Source organism: Mustela putorius, unplaced genomic scaffold (genome assembly GCF_011764305.1).
Source record: "Mustela putorius furo isolate JIRA1106 unplaced genomic scaffold, ASM1176430v1.1 tig00003863_pilon_pilon_pilon, whole genome shotgun sequence".
In the NCBI taxonomy this organism is placed as follows: domain Eukaryota; kingdom Metazoa; phylum Chordata; class Mammalia; order Carnivora; family Mustelidae; genus Mustela; species Mustela putorius.
Window position 1 is genome coordinate 10,939,947 of NW_025422015.1, and position 13,988 is coordinate 10,953,934.

The 13,988-nt window shown below is 41.2% G+C and overlaps 1 long non-coding RNA gene across 3 annotated transcripts in view; it reads right to left on the reverse strand.

Moving 5' to 3' along the window:
• LOC123387840 overlaps nt 1-13,988 on the reverse strand; it is a 46,366-nt gene that overhangs the window by 25,378 nt on the left and 7,000 nt on the right. The window lies entirely within an intron of this gene.

Below are 13,988 nucleotides of genomic sequence, written 5' to 3' on the forward strand. Positions count from 1 at the left end.
GGTGGATTTTATATGCAAGTTACCTCTCAGTTATCTCTCTATTTATTAGAGGAACCGATAAACACATAAATAAATAAAACAGAATACTCACAGCAACCCAGCAACAAACTTTGTAAGAGAAGATATGTCCCAACGAAGCGGTGGAATTAGGAATGATGTTTATATTTTTGTGTATTTTCCAGTTAAAATGTGTTTTTAAATCAGGAGAAAATTCGGAAAATTGTACTCTGAGAGTGAAACATAAAATTGCTCCATGATGGGCCAGCAGAGAGTGATGTAAAGTCACCTTGATAAAGAGACAAAATGGCTCTCAGGCCTGCAAGATTTGGCAGTGACCTGATTACAGTTAATAACACATCTAAAGAAAGATGAATCAATCAGCAGAGAGCACTGATCAATAAAGAAAGCAAAGAAAAGGGGCACTTGCACAGGCAAGCTTTGCAGGACCTGACCAATGCCCCACAGGAAGGCAGAAGACTAGGCAGCGTGGGTGTGCCCTCCCCGCGGTGGAGATGGTTGCCCTCCGTCTCGCCGGGGTTTCAGAGCACCAGACATTCTAAGGGCGGTCTGACAGATTTGTCTTCTTTTAACTGCATGTTCACCCCGTAACACTTCTATACATTTTTTTCCTAAGTGATTCTGTGTCTTGAGTAAGCCCATTCTGATTGATATATTATGAATTCACACACATTTGGATTATATACTTGAGACTCCCAACATTTACTTCAGTGTAAGTCAGCTTGTCCGAGCAAGATGAAAACGATGCTCCTGTAAAGCTGAGAAAGACTCTGGATAGTGGCAGATTGTTGAGGATGAATGCTGCCTCTTGGAAGTCGGTCAGTCAACTGACCTTGTTCGGTGACATCCCACCCTTGACAAGAGCTTCCCATTCAGCCTACCATATCAAGAAATGCAAGACACGAGATGTATTCAAATTATTGTATGTTCAGCATATTTTTTTAAGAAGCTACTTATGGGAAGAATTTAAATTATCTAAATCTTATACTTACTGACTCCAGATCCATCCAGCCATAGCAACTATAATTCCAGCACTAGCTGTTTCAGCTCAGCCTTACTCATAAAACCAGCCCTGGAGAAATACAGAGCTTCCTTCCAACAACTCTTGCTGGTGGTGATGCTCCATTGCTCATGATACTCCATTGCTGGTGATACTCCACTGCTGGTGATACTCCACCACCAAGAGGCTGTGGCTCTGTGTCAAAGCCTCTGGGGGACAGTGTGCCTGCCTCTAGGGATAGTGGAGCTTACCCATTTGAGCACTGAGCTCTAGTGTCCCACAATATATAGGTACTTTTCATGACTGACCTTATGTCCTGGTTCATAATTTCTACTTTCATTTTCAAATGGAACTTTGAGGTCAGACTCCTCTATCTCATTCCTGTCTGCCCTCAACCTCCTTCCACATGACCCCATGCTAATTGGGTCCTGATAGTGTCCCTGCCTTGACCTGCATGGACAATTTGATTTTGGCAGTCTCTTAATGCTCTGAGACATCTTTTCCTAGAACAGGAACTTCGTCGTTCCTACGGCAATTTTGTTGCCATAGTACTACTATTTGGGGATGCCTGGGTGGTTCAGTCTGCTAAGCGTCTGCCTTTGGCCCAGGTCGAGCCCCGCACCATCAGGCTGCTTGCTCAATGGGGAGCCTGCTTCTCCCTCTACCTGCCTCTCTCTCTCTCTGACAAGTAAATAAATAAAATCTTTATAATACTGCTATTCAATTCTGATGTGAATCACCTACAGTTAGCATCAGACTCCAAGGTTTAAGGGAAGTCCCCAATAAGACTACCCCCACTTCTGCAAGTTCAGGGTCCCCAGACCACGTGCACTTCTGATCAACTGATCAACCAGTTGCAAATTTGTGAGGTTTTACTATCCTTTCAGGTTTGATAATATTCTAGAATGACTTACAGAACTCAGGAGAGTGTTACCCATATGATTGTCAGGGTATTTTTGTAAAGGATACAAATTGGAACTGGTCAAATGAAGAGTCATATGGAGTGAGGTCTGGCAGGTCTCACATAGAGTTTCCAGGCGTTCTCCCTATGGAATCCGGACCCATCAGCCTTCTCGCACATCTATGTGTTCACCAAGCCACAGTGCCCAGAGTTTTTACTGAACTTTCATTATGTAGGCATAATCGATGGTTTCACTGGCTACATGACTGAACTCAATCTCTAGCCTCTCCCATCTCTTTGAAAGTTGAAAGTTTGTGCTAATATCACTGTGGCTCAAGACTCCACTTTTAATCCATGGTTGGTCTTTCGGGCAAGATCAGGGCCCCATGCTGAGTCACCTACTTAGCATAATCTTAGGCGTGGTCCAAGGGCCCACCCCAGGAAAACAAAGACTCTGCTATCACGGGGGAATTCCAAGAATTTGGAGTTTCTCTCCTTCCTAAGAGCCAGGAATGAATGCCAATTGAATTATTTATTATATAACACTTGCATGTTGCAATCACTCAGGAAGCTTTCAAAAATGTTCATGCCTGGGGGCATGTGGGTCGCTCTGTCAGTTAAGTGTTGACTCTTTTAATTTCAGCTCAGGTCAGGATCTCATGGTCATGAGATCCAGACCTACAAGTCTTCTTGAAATTCTCCCTTTCCTTCTTCCCTTTCCTCCTCCCCCTGCCCAGGCACACACACTCCTTCTCTCTCTTAAGTAAATAAATAAAATCTTCAAAAAAATTGTTCTTGCCTGGATCCTACCAAGAACTAATTGGTCTGGGCTGAAACCTGGATGTAAGAACTTTTAAGGTCTCCTCCAGATAATTCTAATATATCCTACAAGCTATGCTTCTGATCTTGCTTTAGCTTCTTAATTTGAACTTCTAGGCTATGTGTGTTCCTCCAAATGAGATTGGAATTGTTGGTCTGGTTCATGGAGCTCCCAACATGCTGCTTAGCTGGGGCCAGACATCTTATGATCTATCTTAAATCTTGGGTCTCTGTGCTGTACAGCTGTGAGTGGACCCATTCTCAACATAGTCCAGTATTCCCTAGACATATGCTGTGTACACACTGCACTGTGCAAGGTAGACATCTCTTAATCTAGTCACCACACATTAAGTTAGCATCAAGCAAACCTACTGTACAAACAACTTAGCAGATTTATTGCTATTTCTGACATATTTATAAGCTTTAACAGAAATATTGTCACATCTCTATCAGCCTTAAATTTTTATTTCCAGGTTTTTTTTTTAAGATTTTCTTTATTTATTTGAGAGAGAGAGAGTGAGAGAGAGAGCATGAGAGGGGAGAAGGTCAGAGAAGAAGACTCCCATTGGAGCTGGGAGCCCAACACGGGACTCCGGGATCATGACCTGAGCCCAAGGCAGTCACCCAACCAACTGATCCACCCAAAGGGCCTTTGTTTCAAGTTTAAAACCATCTAAAATGAATCAGAATTTACCTAAAATTATCCTGTATGTTAAGGGAAAAAGTATGATGGATTCCCACAGAACATATTTTGAGAAATTAAATATTTTAAATATTTTACAATATTCACATAAATGTGATATATCAGAATAGTCTATAAATCAGTTTTTGGAAAACTAGCCTTCAACAAATTGGAATTCTGCAAATTATATTCTTGGCTTCTGCTTATGATTAGCTTCAATCATCTAAAAAAATTTGCTTATGTGAGAAATTTTAAACCCTAGTATTTTCCATCAAGATTTCCTTGTATAGCATGTGATTAAGAGATTGCATTTTGAAAGTGTTTAAAATAAAAAAGGCAGGAGTAGAGAGAAGGAAACCAGGAACCACTTCTGACCAACCAAGGTTTTTCCCCAAAACCTGGGAGGAACTCTCCAACAATGAACCAAGAAATTTGTGCAGCAGGGGGAAAAAAAAAATTAGTAGAACTTGGAAAATCAGTTGGGGTAAGAGGTTATATTTGACATGAAGGCCCTGATAGTACATTTCCTGAATAAAAATAGTGATTGCCTTTATGCATATTATCTTTTCAAAGTCAGGTCAAGTTAAAATGTGAGCAATTTTTTGTCGATTCACTTAAAGAAAGAATTTTTCAAAAAACTTCTCTTTCTACCTCAGACTGGAATAGGAAATAAATTTTAGCAAACTTCATTTTCTGCCATCAAGAAGGGAAGGGGATTCAAATTTGTGATAATGATTGCATTTTAAGTTACCTAAGAAAAGTGCTAGTGAGACTAGAACTGCCTTCTAAAAATAAACCAAAGCAACCACATAAAAGCTTCTTGAGTCCTGGCTTCAAAGTGCTCACTCAGAATTCCAAACCTCTAGTTTTCAGGTTCTTTCTGAGGTTGTTGGTGCGCTAACCAACCCTGAGGACCGACCCTGTAGGACTCAATAAGAATCCTAATAAATATGTAGCCATGGTTGGGAGTCTATGGAAAATAAGTAAAATTTCCACAACCTCAATTATCTCATACGATTAGGGGATCTAGAAATGCAGAGTCAAAGTTCTGAGTAACTGAGTTCTGAGTAACTGGTTTTCAAAGACTCATTCAAATGGGCTAAAGGTGCATATTAGTTTGGCTTTTACACCTCCTGCTGCTTTTCAGGAGGACAAATAATTACAGTGATTTAGCTTTGAAATGTGCAGCTCGGAGTTGGATGTGGAAAAGTCACATAATGGTGTCAGCACTTCAGCCCAAAGTAAATAAAATGGTGAAATATATTTAGCACACGATAACACAAAGCACTGAAAACAGAGATAGTAAGAAGAAACTGTCTTTATGTGATTAGAGAACTTTACAAAATACCAAGCTTTTACAAAAAGGAAATAATTACAGAAAATAGAAACAGTGGGAAAAACCAGAAAGTTTTCCAAGTTCCAAATTTCCATCCTAATTCTAGCCCCTGAAATTCTAGACAGGTCAGTTTCTCAGGCTCTTTGTCTGGATTTCTTCCTTCTAACCTTTCAGCCTCCCTCTGTGTGGCAATGGCTTAATTCTGGATGCAGTAGAGCTGTTGCTTAGATGTCTAATGCCTTTCAAGGCTAATGTGACAATTCAAGCAAGTGGGGGCTTCCATTCCCTCTCCAGATGCCCGCGAGAGGCACTTTGGCAGGACTGCGGGGTCACAGAGGAGATTCTGCCCTCCAAGAAAGGCTGCTTTACTGTTTTCTCTTTCTTTTTACCACAGACGGGGTTTGCACACAAATACTAATTTGCTTCAAGGGACTTGGAAGGTCTACTCTGCCAAACAACTGACTTTTTAACTGACTTCGCAATTGAATGCAAACAAAAAGCAGCCCAATAGTTTGCATTCTAGAAATAGTCTTGGATCCCTCTGTTCACAGAAGCTCACCCTGCCCCATCACTTACTTGCCTGAACCCCTCCCCATGCCCCATTCCTACCACCTGAAACTGCCATCACTGATGACCTGCTAGTTGCTAGATCCAAGTGACCCTCTATCAATTCATGTCTTACTTTCCAGATCACAGAAAGTTGATGCTGTTTACCAGCTGATCAATAGAAGACATTGATAATGTTCTGTTTTGGTTTTCTTCAGCATCTCTGACCACTCCCTCACAGTCTTCATAAGGAAGATCTCTTTCTCTATGCATTTTATAAATGTGAATTTTCTGTAGAAATCCATCAAGGACTCTCTTCTTACTCATCTCCTTATTCCTGTGTATTTTTTATTTATTCCTTTACTTTGTCATCTTTAGGTTGATGAATCCCATCTTATATCTCTAGCCTATCTCTCTCTTGAGATTTTTTAAAAAGATTTATTTATTTTAGACATTTAGAGAGAGAGAGAGAGAGTGGGGGGGGATGGGGGATGGGGTGAGGAGGAGGAGGAAGGAGAGAAAGAAGGAAAGAATCCCTGAGTTGACTCTGAGTTGAGTGCAAAGCCCAATGTGGGGCTTGATCTCACACCCCATGTGATCATGGCCTGAGCTGAAACCTAGAGTCAGATGCTCAGTCAACTGAGCCACCCATCTCTCTCCTAAGTTTTAATCTCATATATCTGAGCATTCTTGGGGAGGCATCCCTCCATTCTTGGAGGGATTCAGAGAGGAGGAACACATAAATGGTACCAGAGCCTTCAATTTCAGAAACTCTGTTGTTCCTTTAGTGTCCTAAAGAAACTTAAAAAGAAGGAAAACAAGTATGTAGAGGTGCTGTCTGCTTTGTCTGACATCTTAATCTTGGTATCATTGGCTGTAATTTCACTTAGAATTTTTTAAAAAATTAAGCATGTGACCATTTTTTTTTTTCAAATTTGAGAATTCCCTTAAATTAGATGTCAATATTTCAGGGCAAGAGTGAGAGGACATGGGACAAAAGGAAAAAGCTTAAGTGTCAGTTTAGAGCAATGGTCAGTGACTTCTTTTTGTATTTCTTATACTAATATTAATATTTATACTGATTTGTGCTTCTTTCAGGTAGAATGAGTGGCTGCAGATAAAAGAAACTGGATTCCCCAAATAACAGTTTATTCCACTCTTCATGGACATCTGAAGTTCAGTCATCGTGAGCTGTGATGCTGCTTTTGCTTTACTAAGGTAAGACCTCAGGAAAAAGCTCTCTTTAGCTTTCTTTTCTCCTAACCCCAGGCTGTGACCTTCTTCCTTGTGGTCCAGTGTGACTGTCATCATATCCATGTTCTCAGGAGCAAAGGGCATACTCACACAGTCCTTCAAGGATGTTTTCTTGATGGATGTTTTCACTGGCCAAATCTTACCCACGTTGCTGCTTGTAGCTAAGAGAAAAGCTGTCCAATGTGGTCTTTATTCCAGGCAGCTCCGTGTCTCTGTCAAACACTATGCTTCAGTTGCCTTAGACGAAGTGGACAATAGATGAGGGGGAGGTGGGCAACCAGAAATCTCCACAATATTGCATTCTAACAATGAATGAAACCAGTAGAAAATATCTAGATTTATTTGATGACAACAGGTGATGGAAATTCTGCTTCTTCATGAAGATTCTGTAGCGAAAGAAGATATTTGTATGGAAAAAATCAGTGAGCTTGCAGGGTTCTTTTCAAGGGTCCGCAGCCTCACTCAGCTTCAGGTGCATCACAGGACACATGGACTTCGGGGCCCAGGGGCCATTTTCCTGAGAGGTGGTAGGTAGGGAGACCTTATCCCAGAAGATTAGAAAGCTGTGGAGCCGTAAGTGACCACGTCCTGGTGGGTGGACTCATCCGAGCAGCCGCCAGCTCAGGATTGTTCCCCACACAAGTGCCTCTGTTATTTTGTGTGGTTCTATCTCTCAGCATTGAAATGAGGACTCCCACCACTTCTCTTGAACTTACAGACTCCTCTGTAAAAATCCCTCTGTGGGGATTTTTCTCCCTCCTAGTGAATTTAAAATCTTCCTTTGTTCAGAATATTTCTTCTTCCTTTCCCTTCAACATGACCACAACCACAAGAATGTGATCTTTGCACACAACATTCACCAAATCCAGCAAAAACAGCCTCAATGGACCATTCCTAGTACTTAAAGAGATTTGGGGTTGTTTGCTCTTCTTTTTTTCCAGCAAAGCCATCTTCATTTGGTGGGTATACCTTTCATGGCTTTCTAAACTGTAGTGAGCCTTAGATTAAAGGGGGTAAAAAAAAAAAAAAAAAGGAAACAACAACAAAAAAATTCTTAAATTTCCCTGAACTAAAATAGCTGCACAGAAACCCATAATATTTGAAATATTGATGTTCTAAGAGATAAAATAATGTTGGGTAAATATGTCACATGTACAAATAATTTCATTTCATAATTGGGCTTTAGAAATGCTTTACTCTTTCTTTTTTAAGATTTTTATTTATTTATTTGACAGAGGGATACAGAGTACAAGTAGGAAGAGCGGCAGGCGGAGGGAGAGGGAGAAGCAAACTCCCCGCTGAGCAGCGAGCCCCATGCGGGGTTCAACCCCAGGAACCTGGGATCACAGCCCGAGCTGAAGGCAGCCGCTCAACCAGCTGAGCCACCCAGGCTCCCTGAAATGCTTTGCTCTTAATCAAAGAGACTCACATCTGCTTTTCTAAGTTAGGTTTCAATCTATATATCAAATGGGCAACATAGTATCAATTCCACTGGGGAAAAAGTATCTCTGACACCAGGAAAGTTTTGAACCCTATTGAACTCAATATTTTATCAACAACGTGAATAAAAATGTATTAAAAGCTTGGGTGGGGGTGCCTGGGTGGCTCAGTGGGTTAAAGCCTCTGCCTTCAGCTCAGGTCACGATCTCAGGGTCCTGGGATCAAGCCCCACATCAGGCTCTCTGCACAGTGGGGAGCCTGCTTCCCCCTCTCTCTCTGCCTGCTTCTCTTCCTACTTACGATCTCTCTCTGTGTATCGAATAAATAAATTAATTAAAAAAAAAAGTTTGGGTAACTTTAAAGTGGGAGGAACAGCAAATGTATAAATGACAGAATCAAAATTCAAAAATGATCTCAATAACCTATTAAAAGCTGTGTAGAGGGGCACCTGGGTGGTTCAGTCAGTTAAGCATCTTCCTTTGGCTCAGGTCATGATCCCAAGGTCCTGGGATGGAGCCCCATGTCAGGCTTCCTTCTCCCTCGCTTCCCTGCTCATGTGCTCTCTGTCACTATCTTTGTCTATCTCTTAAATAAATAAATAAAAATCTTAAAAAGAAAAAAAAAAGAAAGTTGAGTAAGAGTTCAGCATCTAGATTCATAGCTACCTGGCTTATGGGTATGGTGCAAGGTCAGAGAGGGTATCAGGCCAGCATGAGCAGAGGAAGTGTACAGGACCCTCTTGGCTGGTATGTATGGAGAGAGGGAGAAGAGATGACCGGCCTGAAAGGGGTTCCATTGGCCATATCTGGAAAAATCTGAACAGCCAAATTTTAATGTTTTATGGATTATAACCAACTGAATAATTAGGAATCCACGTGCTTATATTGAGTAACTGAATTAATACCTGAGGGAGGAAAGTCTATATTATAGTAGAAATCCAACTAAGAAATGTAGAAGGAATTATGGACATAGGAAAAAAATCACCATTTGGCAAAAGCCACAGTAATAATTGATTCAGATAAAAATCATCAATGGAAGTTAATATTAGTAGGTAGAAGTACAAAATACTTAGTAATTAATTTCACAGTAGAGAAACCTGTCCAGTATCGTTTTATCTAAGTTTAAAAGTCAGTATCACCAGAAATAGGACAAACTGACATCATGTGCCTCCTGATATGATAAACTCAGAAGGACATGGCATCATGTTCACAGCATTCCTGTCAAAAGTTAACAACTGGGATTTAATCATGAGGAAATGGAAGACAAGTATAAATTGGGGGAAATTCAAAATATATCAATATCAAAATAACTGATCTGTATCTTCAAAAGAGTCAAGGTCACAAAGGTGAAAAGAGGAATGAAGAACTATTCCAGACAGAAGAGCCTAGACTAGAGACATGAACCAAAAAGGAAAAGGTGTTTGTTAAGGATACTGTTGAGGAAATCAACACAATTTGAATGGGATTTATGTATTGGATGGTAATATTATATTATCAGCATCCTAATTTTGATGATTCTAGTAGTAATATAGGAGAGTATCCTTGTGTTTTGGGAAACATATAGGAGTAATGGGTGTCTGTCATATCTATAATTTACTCTCAAAGGATTTAGCAAATTAGAGAGAGTAAGAATGGGAAAAGGATGAAACAAATGCAGTAAAATGTTAACAAATGGGGAATCAGAGTCAAGGGTGCACTGTTCCTACGGCTTTTCAGAAATTTTAAATAATTTCAAAGAAAGATTTTTAAAAAGTCAGTTACATAAGTTTGGCCAAGACACAGGACCTAGCAAAGTATTAAGGAGAAATTTAAACCTCAGAGTAGCTCAAGACTCATTCTACCTGACTCTCAGGTCTTGAAGAGTTGGCGCACCCATCTGGCCAGGTCAACAGCGACCTTTTCTGTCAGGACCATGGATCACAATTACAAGCAGCAGAGCCCTCAGCAAAGCTTCCTGAAGTCAAGACACTTGCATTACGAAATGCCACTGAGAGGGCGCCTGGGTGGCTCAGATGGTTACGTGTCTGTCTTCAGCTCAGGTCATGATGCCGGGGTCCTGGGATCAAGTCCTACATCGGGGTCCCTGCTCTACAGGGGGCCTGTTCTCCTCTGCTCCCCCTGCTGGTGCTCTTTCACCCACCCTCTCAAATAAATAATTTTTTTTAAGAAAGGAAATGTACTGAGGACCAAAGCAGCTGCTGACTGGTGTCTTTTTCCCTCTTTGGCCACATGGTCACTCATCCCCGCTTTTCTCTGCATTTGCTTCATCCATCTCCCTCCGCACATGGGCTTGCCTTGCTTCTCTGGGCACAGAGCAGAAAATGACCTTCCGTATCCTTACAAATGGTTGAGAGAGAACATAATTGGCCCCGTTGAGTCAGGTGCCCACCCCTGGCTTAGTCAACTGCTGCAAGGAGATTAGGGTGATGTAATCCTGCCTACTTGGCCTCAGGAGAATGTGGGGAGCAGACGTTTCAAGAGGCACGAGCTGGCAGGTTGCGTCTATGTCAGCAAAAGCACAAATGAGCCAAAGTCGGATGAAAAGCCCAGCTTTATGAGTGAGGAGGTCGAAGACATCGGGTTTTACAGGGTATCTCAGCATGTAGGTGCTAGAGCATGACCACACCATAGAAGGCAGAGTGAGCCCATCACATCATCACCAGCACAACAGCAAAAATCGTAGGCATGTCTGTTGGACCAGTGAGTCAGATGCCAAATACTCAAATAGCACTGCTGCTGTGAGTGGCGATTTTCTTTCTTTCTTTTTAATTTATTTTTTATTCATTTTCAGCATAACAGTATTCATTATTTTTGCACCACACCCAGTGCTCCAAGCAATCGAGTGGCATATTTTCTAACACGGAAACCAGCTCTTGATGGAATTCTAAATAAAGTGAAGTACAATGTTTCCTTGATTTACATGGTAGTTGTATACGTGTATACTTGGAAAATTCACTGCATGCCTAAAGTGCGCAAAAACGTCTTGTGTTTAACGTGGAAAGTGCGGTGAGGTGGTGGGTTCAGACAAATAGGCTTTTAACCCACAGGGATATTTCTCTGCACAATCCAAATGCTTCCAGGAGGAAGGGTCACCCTGGATTATGTGGCACTCCCCGACACTGCAGCACGCCCATTATCCTGGACCCCTTCCTCACCGCAGTAACCACCCTCCAATTACGACAAGGCCAAAGTGCTCCTGCCTTCCTCCGGAACGCTCCCCAACATCAGTGCTATCACTATGAATGACCACTAGTTTAGAGATTAGTTTAGCTCTGCCAGGAGTGGTCAGCAGGTTATTTCTGTTTTATTGGAAGCTTTGTCTAAGTAAATCCCTTCCAACCCTAACACCCAACAAGCCCATGATTAAATCTCATGAAGCCATCACATGTCCTTCTTCTGAAATATTAGAGTTTTTGTTTTTTGTTTTTTTAAACTCTTTTGCTATTCAAGAAGATACTCGACTTCATGCCAATACTTAAAAGCTACGTTACTCAGGTCAGGCCTCTTTTAAGAAGGCACACACAAAGGAGGAATTCACAGTCTTGGAGCTGACTGGAAAACCACTCCAGGAATTTGGGTGAGGCCTTGGGTGTCTGTCTATCTCTCCCCTTCTCTCTTCCTCTCTCTTTTTTTCTTCCTCCCCTCTTCTCTTCCCTCCTTCTCTCCCTCTTTCTCTCACTTGTTCTCTCTGTGGGCTGAATTCAGTCTCTCTCCTGGTGATGGGCAGAGAGCTACTGTCCATTTCCATTCTACCTGTTGTGTGTCTACCTGTTCTGTGAATGGCCTCTGCTTCTCCTCTCCTGCTCCAAACTATGCTCACACGTCTAGAAGAAAACTATGACTGGGAAAGAAAAAACATTATGATTAGTTGTTTAGTGCCTATATCCCCTAAATGTAAGATCTATGAGGACGAGACCTGGTCTTTCTTATTTATTGCCATATTTGAGCAACCAACATGTCATTGCCCATTCTAGTCACTTAAAAAATACTGAATGAATGAATGAGTCAATGAATGAATGAATGGATTGTTCAGCTGGAACTACAAGGTTGCCCACCTTTCGGACTGGTGTTTCTCTACAAGACTTTCCTAGATATTAGGAAAGCATGGGCAAAAGGTAGCTATAGCTGTGTGTTTTCTAAGCAGGCATTAGACTGGTTTATGGTGCAGAGAAGTAAAAGCAAAATATAGAAATCCAGTGGAAAATATCCTCTTCACTCCAGATTTACCTAAGGGGCTTCTCCACCTAGAATTATCCAAGTTCATCCTTACCTTCCCTTGGTCTGAGGATTCTTCATGGGAGACTAAAATCAGCATTAAAGAAATGGACTAATTGATTCAATTAGTATATTACCAAGGTCATTGCAACTCATGAAGCCACATTAAAATTTCATTTTGGTTCTATGTTTCCTTCTACACATTGTTCTTTGTAGAGCTCTAATAGAATTAGGCATTGCACTAAGTCATAGTAGAGGGGCTCTTCTGCATCATCACAGACTCTAATGCCAGTCTACAATCTGTGAAGTGTACATACACTTCATACAATCTATGAAGTTTAATGCCAGTCTACACTTAAAAGCGTGGCGTTACATATTATTCTAAACATATTCCAGGGACACCTGAGTGGTTCAGTGGATTAAGCCTCTGCCTTCAGCTCAGGTCATGGTCCTGGGGTCCTGGGGTCCTGGGCTCAAGCCCCACATTGGGCTCTCTGCCTTCCTCTCTGCCTACTTGTGTTCTCTGTCTGTCAAATAAATTTTTTAAAAATCTTTAAACATCTTCCAAGTCATAGGGGTCTTTTATTTTTCTTTATGTGAAGTTAAAAAAAAATTAAGTCAGGTTGCATTTAAAATCAGAACAGAACTGGGTGGGCCAGAATGCTAGCGTTTAAAAAATGTGAACAACATCCTTAATATAGCTGTTTGTGACTAACCCAGTGGGTGAGACACCCAGGGGAAAACAATAAGCTCACTTATCTTGAGTTTGAGAAGTTAGAGTTTAGAACTCTGTGCTATTTTTTGAACATAAAAATTATTCAAGGAATTACCCTCTTTATTTAAGAAAAGATTGTTGATGGAAAATTAGGCATTTAAGGACTTTTAAATGGGAAAAGGTTTCATGAACAAATCAGAAAAATGCAATGTATGCCCCTCTTCCAAATGTCATGTCTTTTAAAAATAGTGTCCTTTGATGTGCCTGGGTGTTGCAATTGGTTAAGTGTCCGACTCTTGATTTGGGCTCAGGTCGTGATCTCAGGGTTGTGAGATCAAGCCCTGAGTCAGACTCCATGCCCAGCTTGGAGGTCCATGCCCTGCTGAGGATTGTCTCCCTCCCTTCACTCTGTCCCACCCCACCGTGTACCTGTGCCTGCACTCTCTCTCTCTCTCAAGAAAAAAATTAAAAATAAAAATTGGGGGTACCTGGGTGGCTCAGTCGGTTAAGCATTTGCCTTCAGCTCAGGTCATGATCCCAGGATCCTGGGTTCAAGCCCCACATCAGGCTCTCTGCTCAAAGGGGAGTCTGCTGCTCTCTTTCCCTCTGCCCCTTCCCCCTGCTCCTGCTCTCTCTGTCAAATAAATAAGTAAATAAGTAAAACCTTCTTTTTAAAAATTTTATCTTTTGCTAAAGATATCACTTTAAAAAAATTTTAAAAAAATAGATCTCACTTTAATGCAACTGCTATAGCAAATATAATACATAACCAACAGCAGAATCAATTCCATGAATAACTTTTACCTCTGTAGCAAAACTGGTCTTATAGTCAATCTATAGATCCACTTTGTAAGGATCACTAAAGGATAGCCATAGTTTAATCTACTGATCATCCAAATGCCAGGCAATTTCTAAACACTTTATCAACAGCACTTTCACAAGAAATCATTTCACAGGTCCTTCTATTATCATCCTCTTTTTATAAATGAGAAAATAAAGACTTGGTGAAGCTGATTAACCCATCCAAAGCCACATGGCTAATCAGGGTTGGAGATGGGACTGA